This window comes from Rhyacophila brunnea, unplaced genomic scaffold (genome assembly GCF_057557595.1).
Source record: "Rhyacophila brunnea isolate RB1 unplaced genomic scaffold, BYU_Rbru_1.0 scaffold_10, whole genome shotgun sequence".
Taxonomy (NCBI): domain Eukaryota; kingdom Metazoa; phylum Arthropoda; class Insecta; order Trichoptera; family Rhyacophilidae; genus Rhyacophila; species Rhyacophila brunnea.
Genome location: NW_028232752.1, coordinates 44478203 through 44488902, shown reverse-complemented (window position 1 = coordinate 44488902; position 10700 = coordinate 44478203). Strand labels below are relative to the sequence as shown.

Sequence of the window (10700 nt, the reverse complement as noted above, 5' to 3'; positions counted from 1 at the left end):
CTGAACCAATCCACTGCTGGATAATGGTCTCCCTAGCCCGGTTCTACTCCTTTCTGTCATCTGAATTGCTGTATTTATCAAAATCGGTGATATTATATTTAAAAACATATTCATATCGTCATCATCATCATCAACCAGGATCCATCCACTGCTTAATAAAGACCTCCCTAGCCTGATTCTACTCCTTTTGTCATATGAATGTATGTATTTATCAAAATCTGTGATATTATATGTATCTACACATTCATATCGTCATCATCATCATCATCATTATCATATACCTGCACCAATCCACTGCTTATTAAAGACCCCCTTAGCCTGATTCTCCTCCTGTCTGTCATATGAATTTTTGTATTTAACAAAATCGGTGATATTATATTTATCTACATATTCATATCGTCATCATCATCATCATCATCGACCTGAACCAATCCACTGCTGGATAATGGCCTCTCTAGCCCGGTTCTACTCCTTTCTGTCATATGAATTGCTGTATTTATCAAAATCGGTGATATTATATTTATCTACATATTCATATCGTCATCATCATTATCATCATCGACCTGAACCAATCCACTGCTTAATAAAGACCTCTTTAGCCAGATTCTACTCCTTTCTGTCATATGAATTTCTGTATTTATCAAAATCGGTGATATTATATTTATTTACATATTCATATCGTCATCAGCATCACCATTGACCTGAACCAATCCACTACTTAAAGACCTCCTTAGCCTGATTCTACTCCTTTCTGTCATATGCATTGCTCTATTTATCAAAATCGGTGATATTATATTTATCTACATATTCATATCGTCATCATCATCATCATAGACCTAAACCAATCCACTGCTTAATAAAGACCTCCCTAGCTTGATTCTACTTTTTTCTGTCATATGAATTGCTGTATTTATCAAAATCGGTGATATTATATTTATTTACATATTCATATCGTCATTATCATCATTATCATCATCATCATCATCGACCTGAAACAATCCACTGCTTAATAAAAACCTCGCTAGCCTGATTCTACTCTTTTCTGTCATATGAATTTCTGTATTTATCAAAATCAGTGATATTATATTTATTTACATATTCGTATCGTCATCATCATCATCATCGACCTAAACCAATCCACTACTTAAAGACCTCCTTAGCCTGATTCTACTCCTTTCTGTGATATGAATTTCTGTATTTATCAAAATCGGTGATATTATATTTATCTACATATTCATATCGTCATCATCATCAACCAGGATCAATTCACTGCTGGATGAAGAGTTCCGTAACCTGATTCTACTACTATATTATACCTATTTCTATCGTCCTTATCATCATTGACCTGAACCCATCTATTGCTGGATAAAGGCCTCCCATGCCTGATTCTACTCCTTTCTGTCATTTGAATTGCTGTATTTATCAAAATCGGTGATAATATATTATATCTATTTATATTTCCATTATCATTATGAACACCTGAATCAATCCACCGGTGGATGAAGGCCTCTCTAAGTTGTTTGAATTTCTGTCGGTCATATGAATTACTATATTTATCAAAATTGCTGATATTATATTTTCCCATTCATAATATCGTCATTATCATCATCAACCAAGATTAATCCACTGCTGGATGAAGGTTATCCCAACCTAATTCTACTCTTCTTGGTCATATAAACTGCAATATTTTTTTAAATTTGTGATTTTATATACCTACCCATTTATATCGTCATTATCGTCATCAACCTGTATCAATCCACTGCTGGATGAAGGCCTTTTTAAGCTGATTCCACATCTTTAGGTCTTATAAATTCCTATTTTTATCAGATATAATATGTATTACTTCATTATTTATCAACATTTGTCTCGATATGAATGTCCCGCACCGGGAAACTATATTGTTTAAGGTTAATTTTTAAAACAAAATATGATTTTTAAAATATTATTCTGTGGCTCCAAGCATTTATTTTTTATAGACAATGAAACAAAATAATGTTTAAATTTATTTTTTATGCTGCTAACCTTTTTCTATTATGTAAATGGGACCCGAAAGAGATTAATATTCGCTTTATATTGGATCGCTATTTATGATAATCACGATTGAGATGTATAACTATTTATCATATTTAAATGCACATACCTACACATATATTGTATTAAAATTAAAATGACAGTGGTGGCAATCGGCGATTGCCAGCTGTTTTGCTAAGCTTAGCAGCCTGAAATGGTGTCAGATGATATTGAGAAGGCCAGACTCCAGAATAGACTACGCACATGACTCCAAATTTGTATTTGCAGTGACGACATGCATATCGTAAAACTGACAAATCAGATAAATTTTCAATTGTCTGACGTGAAAGAAAATCCATCCCGAAGGGAAAACTATGGCGCCGTCTATACACACTTTACAATTATTATATTAAAATCCAACACCAAGTCACTATGATGAAAAGCTGTCTGCAAGACCTAGCGAGACAGACTGGCGAGAGCCAGCTGGCTCAGCTAGTAATAATTTATTATTAGTCGTGGTGAGGAGAGAGGAGGCATTATAGCCATATAGATAATATACGTAAAATTTTGCTTATAGCAACACTTTTTAACGGTCAAAAAAAACAAAATCTCACATACCACGATGGCCGGCGAATCAGACAATTACAATTGGTATATCTCTTTTCAATATTAATAGTGTAATATACGGTAGATTTTTCTGTTTACTCTGACTACTTACTTACTTTTATTCTTTAGGTATGATCTTCCACCACCACCTGTTGAAGGAAGTTTTGCTGAAATGGATGCATGGAGAGACGCTCTAGGGAAGTCAATTGACCGACTCGAACGCCGTGCCGCTAGGTTGAAATCTGATTATCCTTATTATTAATATTATGACTCGAATCTGCAGGTATTCAGTGGTTCCAAGATATAAAAATAATAATAAAATGCGACTTCTATATTTTGACCGATGGGTCCATGCATTCTATCTATGGCAGAGATTATCGTAAACGATAAAACTCACACGTCTACTCAAAATCCTGATTCTCAGGGCTACTAGTAATTTTATTGTTATGGAAGTCTGTCCATATGAATTTTCTAGTGTAGTTTTCTTATATCACCATGATCTTTTTTTAGAGACGAATTTGAACCACTAGAATTGGAGGAAAAATTTGAGACTTGGATTGCACACATTGACGCCATGGTAAAAATCTATACCGAATTTCGCCGCAGAGCAGCTGGATTAAGGTATTCTTCAATAATGTTTTTTATTATGATATCTCTCTTGAGATTGCTCTGTCATCAGACTGAAATATTGACTAGACTGATTTTTGGTTCTGTAGTACTATGGCTGTTTCCAAAGCACTAGTTCCAGCTTTTAACAGGTCTACCCCAACATTTTTTTTCTATCTTGCAAGTGGTTGGCCTCATGGCTTCCATAAGGGGGAGTTGACAGGGCTCTGGCCTGGGGGCCCGGGCTTAGGAGGGGCCCGGATTGGCGGGTCGACCAGATTAGTGATATAAATTTGAATTAAATATTTGCTTTAATTGTGAAAAAAGTCGCCTGCGGAATTGTTATCAAGAATATTAACATTTTAAAATATTTGGTTATGCGATGCAATTTTTGATGGTTGTGTCGATATTCGACAACTCTATAATCCTAGTAAGTAGGTAGATGCTTTCAAAAATACAAAAAAATGCTAAAATTACACTTAATAGGTACCCTTAATTTTACGTTGAATACCATTTGGAAAATGCGTGTACCTATAGCGTCACATTGCCTTTAACCTTAGCGATAAGTACGGGGGCCCGCCGAAGATTCTAGCCAGGGGGCCCGTTTCAGGATGTGGGGGCCATGGTTGGCCTACACTTATTTTGTCTTTTGGAAAATATCATTAAGTATAATCATATTCTTTCATTATGGATGGATGTCCCCTTGTATAAGCAATCTGGTGACTGATTTTACAAATACCGGCAATGAGATGATTATTATCAATTAATACTTAATAATTTTTTTACGTCATTATTTTTTAGGAAAACATTTAGGAAAAATCATCAGCTACAAAATCCAAACTAGTTCAAATATAGATAACATTGACAATTTTCCTTTATTATCTGAAAGTTAAATATTTTTTTGGACATAAGGACATTCTATGACAATTAAGCGGATGTTTTAAAATAAAATGTGTATCTAACATGAAATAATAATGTAATTTAACAATATATCATCTTTTGAACAACATGTGTTTGTGTGGACAGAAAGAATATAGTTTGTGAATAAAATGAAATGAAACAAAGATTATTTTGTTCTTATCCAGATTGATTTTGATTACCCTTTCCCCTTATAATGGAATTATTAGAAATGTGTAATTATTTACAGATATAGGAAAATAAAGTATAGCAATACACTAATAATTATCGTAATAGATTTTTGGACTTCCGCCATGTGTCCTTTCCTCGGTGTTTTAGGCTCGTTGCAGAGGCCATACTCGAGAGAAAAGAAGAAGGAAGAACACAGTGGAAGCACAAAAATCTCTTTGAAAGTCTCACATATTATAAATACACTAATATGTAGCTGTGTGCCATAGGTAAGTTTCTTTAAAAGATTAATGGCATTTTGTCACGTTATTTTTAATTTGTTATAAGGAAACAAATACGTCATGTTAAATTGTCGCTATAAATAATTGTGTAGTTTTTGTCTCTCGATAGATTTTGGCATATTATTTTATCAATTAGTCATTCCTACCTCAAATAAATCCTGAGAGTTATATTTATATAGGAAATGATATCTAAGAACAAATTAAAACTCGACAAACAATTTCATGAATTATAATTTAAGGGAACCACCACATTTATAAAGCTTAGCATAACATAGTACCTAATTAGGTCAAACCGAGCTAATCATAATAATTTCCATTGTACAATGATATATGGCTGGGTTGGTATAAAAATAAGAGTTTAGGATATGAGACGTCTAATTACAAAAAGTGACAAGTCCACAATTCGATATCATCGGGAAACAACAATTTTATGTTTCTGGCTTCAATTATTTGTTTTAACGTGAGAATTTTTTTTCCCGATGTATTCTATGTCGAAATTAGAACCAAATGGCAATTTGTTTCAGTCGATAAACTCTTAAATGTAATAAATATAGGAAAAATAAAATTGGACTTAGCGCTACTCGTACTTCACTTTTTTATTTATCCCGCATAAGGCATATATTTCCGTGGCACTGTTATAAGTTTACCAGATGCTACAGCATGTGAGACGCCCTTTTCAATATTTAACGTTCCCTTATTGGTGGACTTAAACACGCGCGAAATCAACCAAGCTTTAAATAATATGAAACACGGACTTGGCGTTTTTTGTAATAAATCGAGATTTAAAATATTTTTTTTCGTAGGGCTGTCACGTTTTGGAATTTATAGATCAATTATACCAAGAATACGTGCGTATTTTTTCTCGATTTTGACCAAATGTGGACTTATCGCTTTTTGGAATTAGACGCCTCATATCAATAATTCCGTGAAACGATGACCTGTCAAAGCTAGAAAGCCGATATCGAAGACAATGCATTCATAGTAGTTCAATCTCTTTGTTTAAAATAAAATATTATAATATCGACCTTAGAAAAGAAAAAGGCCGTAAGTACCCTCATTTTATTCAAAATAGGTTTTATTGGATAATGTTTTTTTTTTGTAGTTATTAATAACCATGTCCTTGCTTTTTTTGTACAAGGTGGTTGTTAGTAATTTTGAACAATCACAAACACCCAGGCTTTGAGAAAAACATTATATTGTCCTCACTGGGAATCTAACCAGCGCCTTACGAACTGCACCACAAGAGCCCTCTTGGATAGTAATGTTGTACACTACTAAATACACATGTACAAAGGATGTAAGCTGCAAATGCCTTTTTATAAAAAAATATCTGAATAAATTTAGCTAATAACTTAAAAAAAAAGGAAGGAGCTGACGTGGGAAAAAGATATAACCATCATTTTTGTTGGTTTTTTTTTTTAAATTAACTCAATAAGAGGTTAACTTAGCTTAGCTCTTAGGGGTTAAGTTGGACTGCAGAGGTAGTACCTTTGTTCTACGTAAACCAGACACTGGTCCTCGCTGTTCTACAAGGCAAGTGGATGCGTAATATAGATCTAAAACAGATCATTAGCCTCTAACTTACCGAGACCGTCTGTGCGTGTTGCCAGCACCACATTCCTAGAGGTGGCCCTGGTATCGCAGAACACAACGGATCTAGACTGGGAAGTCAATAAATATCCCTGGTATTGGACAGCAGCAATTACCAGTACTGATGTAAGGTGGAGAGGATGGACTTCGGTACAGCTTACATTTAGATAACTGAAGGCATGGTCGCAACGGCTTTAATGGCTTTGACACAAGCAACGGGAAACTACCACATTAACCATATCCCTAGTAATCATCATGGCTGGAAAATCAAATTGCATGGCCCTCAGTCCCCGGCAGGCCTTAAATGGTCAGAGGGTGCTAAGAATCCCCGGGCCGGCTATGAAGATTGCGATCTGGAATGTGCGATCTATGTTTAAAAGTGGAAAATTGCAAAACTTTATAATGGAAATGAATCGGTTAAAATTAGATATCCTTGGTATCAGCAAAGTGAAGTGGAAGGGAAACGGCAGATTTAAAACTGCCAACGGCACCTTGTATTACTCGGGAAATGATGATAACCACCATCGAAATGGAGTGGGTATCATAGTGACCGATAAAATTAACAGATCGGTCAATAGTTTTGTTCCCTACTCTGACAGAGTAATGCTATTATAATTCAAATCATGGATGGGTAATGTTAATATAATACAGGTGTACGCTCCAACTGCCGACAAAGATGACGATGTTATAGAAGAATTCTATCAACAGATAAATGAAATTCTAAAATCGACGAAAGATAATGAAGTTACCCTAATTATAGAAGATTTCAACGCAAAGATTGGTAAAGGTAAAAGTGGAGAGTTAGTAGGAGAATTTGATCTAGGACAAAGAAATGATCGAGGAGAAAGATTACTACAATTTCGCCAGGAAGAGAGTATGGTTGTTTGTAACACATTATTCAAACTTCCAGCAAGGCGATTGTATACATGGAAATCCCCACAAGATGATGGCAATAACATTGTAAGAAATCAAATAGACTATATATATTAATTCGCAATCGTTACAGAAATAGCGTAACATCTACTAAAACTTATCCAGGTACTGACATCTCTTTTCTGGTGTCCCTCAGGGCTCAAACTTAGGGACGTTGCTGTTCACGATTTTTATAAATGACATAGCATTGGTAATAAAAAATGCTATGTTTTTGTTGTTCGCTGATGACTTGAAACTCTTTTTGGAAGTTGTCACCTTGGACGATTGTCGTCAGCTCCAACTTGATATAGATAATAATATATTAGATTGGGGCAGGCGTAACAAACTAGAATTCAATATTGATAAATGCAATCTTTTGTCGTTTACCAGAGCCTCAAAAGTGTTGTTTTTCCAATACTCGATGCATGGCAGAGTTCTGTCACGAATATCATCTGTAAGGGATCTTGGCATTACGTTTGAGAGTAAACTGACATTTATTAGCCATATAGTTACCATTTGTAACAAGGCGCTTAAAATGTTGGGCTTCGTCATGCGTACTTCCCGGGTCTTTTCGGATGTTACGGTATTAAAACTTTTATTTAATTCTTTAGTTCGAAGCAGACTTGAGAGTGGGTCTATTGTTTGGGCACCGCATCAGTTGAAGTATGGCCTTATGGTGGAGAGGGTTCAGAAGAAATTCTTGAGACTCCTTTATTTGAGGTTGTACGGATACTATCCGTGGCTTTATCCAACTGACTTTCTCTTACGCATGCTTACATACTGCAGTTTGCAATTTAGAAGAAATCTTTATTTAGCTATGTATTTTTTTCGACTTATACGAGGTATAAATGAGAACTCTGCCATTCTGGGCAGTGTTGACCTGTGTGTCCCTGATAACTATCTTAGAAATAGAGAACATCAGTTGTTTATTCTCCCAAGGTGCAGAACCAACCTGCCACTGGTAATGCCAATTGGGAGGGCGATAACTATGTTCAACGAAATTGCTTCGGGTGTTGATATATTCCACCTACGTGAGGATGAGTATAGGTGGACGTTATTTTATAAATTTTTAAAATAGGGTCTGCTTAACTCATCCGGTGTATTTCCATGTACCTATATAATTAATATTTTTGTATGTACATATTTGTTTAATAACATATTATCTATCTCTTTTTTATGTCATGTTGTGAACGTCTTAAACTTATAATTTGTAATGTCCACAATATGTAAAAATAAATAAATTGAAAATTGAAATTGAAATTGAATCTCATCTGACCACAATCCTGTTGTAGCTACCCAACGTGTTGACATTAACTGAAACTGAAGGATCCCGAAGTCAAACAACAAGTAAAAAGTGCACTGAACACAGAAATAGAACAAATAAAAACTTCATTCACTCAGTCCTATGACATAACGGACAAGTGGGACAGGATAAAAGATGTGTTCTCCTCCATATCTAATAATCAATTAGAATATAAAAGAACAGCTAAGAAGCAAAAATGGATGACAGATGAGATTCTGTCTTTAATGGAAAATGGAAAAATAAAAATGAAACTCAATATAGAAGAATTTATAATACCATAAAAAGTAAAATTCGTACAGCTAAAGAAGAATGGATGTCCGACCAATGCAAAGAAAATGAAAATCTCCAACGAAAATACGATTCCTTTAATATGCACAAAAAGATAAAGGAAACATTGGGAATTACGAAAGGAACCTCATCAACTATCTTGAAAGACGAAGATGGGCGTATTATATTAGATATAGAAAAGAAGCTGACTCGTTGGAAGACATATATTGAAAATCTGTTTGATGATGATAGGGGACCTATTGGCTATACTTTTAATGAATGTGAACAAGCCCCATGCATAAATAGGGCAGAAATAATAAACGCAATACGAAATTCTAAAAATGGTAAAGCTGTCGGCCTTGATCATATTTACAATGAAATGATAAAATTATTAGAAGAAGATCAATTAGAAATTCTCGATGATTTGTTTAATAAATTTTACGAAACGGGCATAATTCTCGATGATTGGTTTAAATCGACATTCATCACTCTACCAAAAAAGGCGAATGCAAAGGAGTGCAGCGAGTTTAGAACAATAAGTTTGATGAGCCACATGTTAAAAGTTTTATTAAAAATCATCCATAATAGGATTTTTCGAAAATGCGAAGAAGACATGGATGATACACAATTTGGCTTTAGAAGTGGTTTGAGCACTCGCGAAGCACTTTTCAGCTTGAATGTTCTAGTTCAAATATGCCTAGATGTTAATGTTGATGTTTATATGTATTTCATCGATTACGAGAAAGCATTCGATACTGTTAGGCATCCTAAACTTCTCGAACTTTTACAGGAGAAAAGCATTGATGCAAGAGACATTCAACTGATAGCTAACTTATATTGGAATCAAACGGCAAATATTAAGATTGAAAACGAAATCAGTGGAGAGGTAAAAATTCGTCGCGGTGTAAGACAGGGGTGTATATTGTCACCTTTGCTATTTAACATGTACTTGGAAGCTATTTTCAAGGAAGCCTTACAAGGTGAATCGGTGGGTATTATGGTTAATGGCAAATATATTAACAATATACGATATGCCGATGATACTGTGCTGATTGCTGATAGTTTAAAGAGTTTACATCAACTGGTAGAAAAGGTTAATGAGGTCAGCAATTCTTATGGTATAAAAATGAACCTCAAGAAAACAAAACCATTACTAGTATCAAAAACAGCGACACCAGACACCAACACAAATTTTGTCATTAACAGCGAACCAATCGAACGTGTGACCCATTATAAATATTTAGATACATGGGTCAATAAGAAATGGGACCAGTCTCAGGAAATAAAAACTAGAATTGAGATCGCAAGGAGCGCCTTTCTCAAAATGAGACGCCTCCTTAGCAATCGAGATCTTAACCTAGGTCTGAGACTGCGTATGGTACGTTGTTATGTTCTCTCAATTCTTTTCTATGGTATAGAAGTATGGACGCTAAACCAAGAGATGTCACGGAGACTTGAAGCTTTCGAGATGTGGCTGTATAGACGCATCTTCAAAATTCCTTGTACTGACCGGGTGACAAATGTTGAAGTTCTCAATCGAATGGGGAAGGACCGAGAAGTTGTACATAGTATAAAACCAGGAAACTATAATACCTCGGCCACATTATGAGAGGACAAAAATACAGCATTCCCCAACTCATCATTCAAGGATAGATCAATGGGTAGCGTAGCAGAGGACGGCGCCGCATTTCGTGGCTTAAGAACCTCCGTGATTGGTACGAGTTCAACTCCACCGAACTGTTCCGGGTAGCAGACGACAAAGATAAGATCGCCTCGATGTTGGCCGACCTCCGCTAGGGGATGGCACAATAAGAAGAAGAATAATTAATAATATATTAGGTATATAAAAACCAAATTAATAATTATGCACTTCAAGTTTATGCCTATTTTGTACCTATTTTAACTTTGACCGAAAACAATAACAAAAATATTTTTGTGCCCCTGTGAAATATGATTTGTGTGGATTACACCCTACACCCTTTTTCCTTGCCAAGGTCGATATATGGTCGATATGAATTAAGTATTACTGAATGTTTTTG

The 10700-nt window shown here is 35.0% G+C and overlaps 1 long non-coding RNA gene across 1 annotated transcript; it reads left to right on the top strand.

Annotated features, from left to right (window-relative positions):
- The first annotated feature begins 2597 nt into the window (after positions 1-2597).
- Positions 2598-4286, top strand: LOC147079254 (uncharacterized). Its single transcript, XR_015071543.1, has 4 exons — positions 2598-2661; positions 2746-2850; positions 3127-3237; positions 4024-4286. It is a non-coding gene; the product is annotated as an uncharacterized LOC147079254 (long non-coding RNA).
- The last annotated feature ends 6414 nt before the right edge of the window (positions 4287-10700 follow it).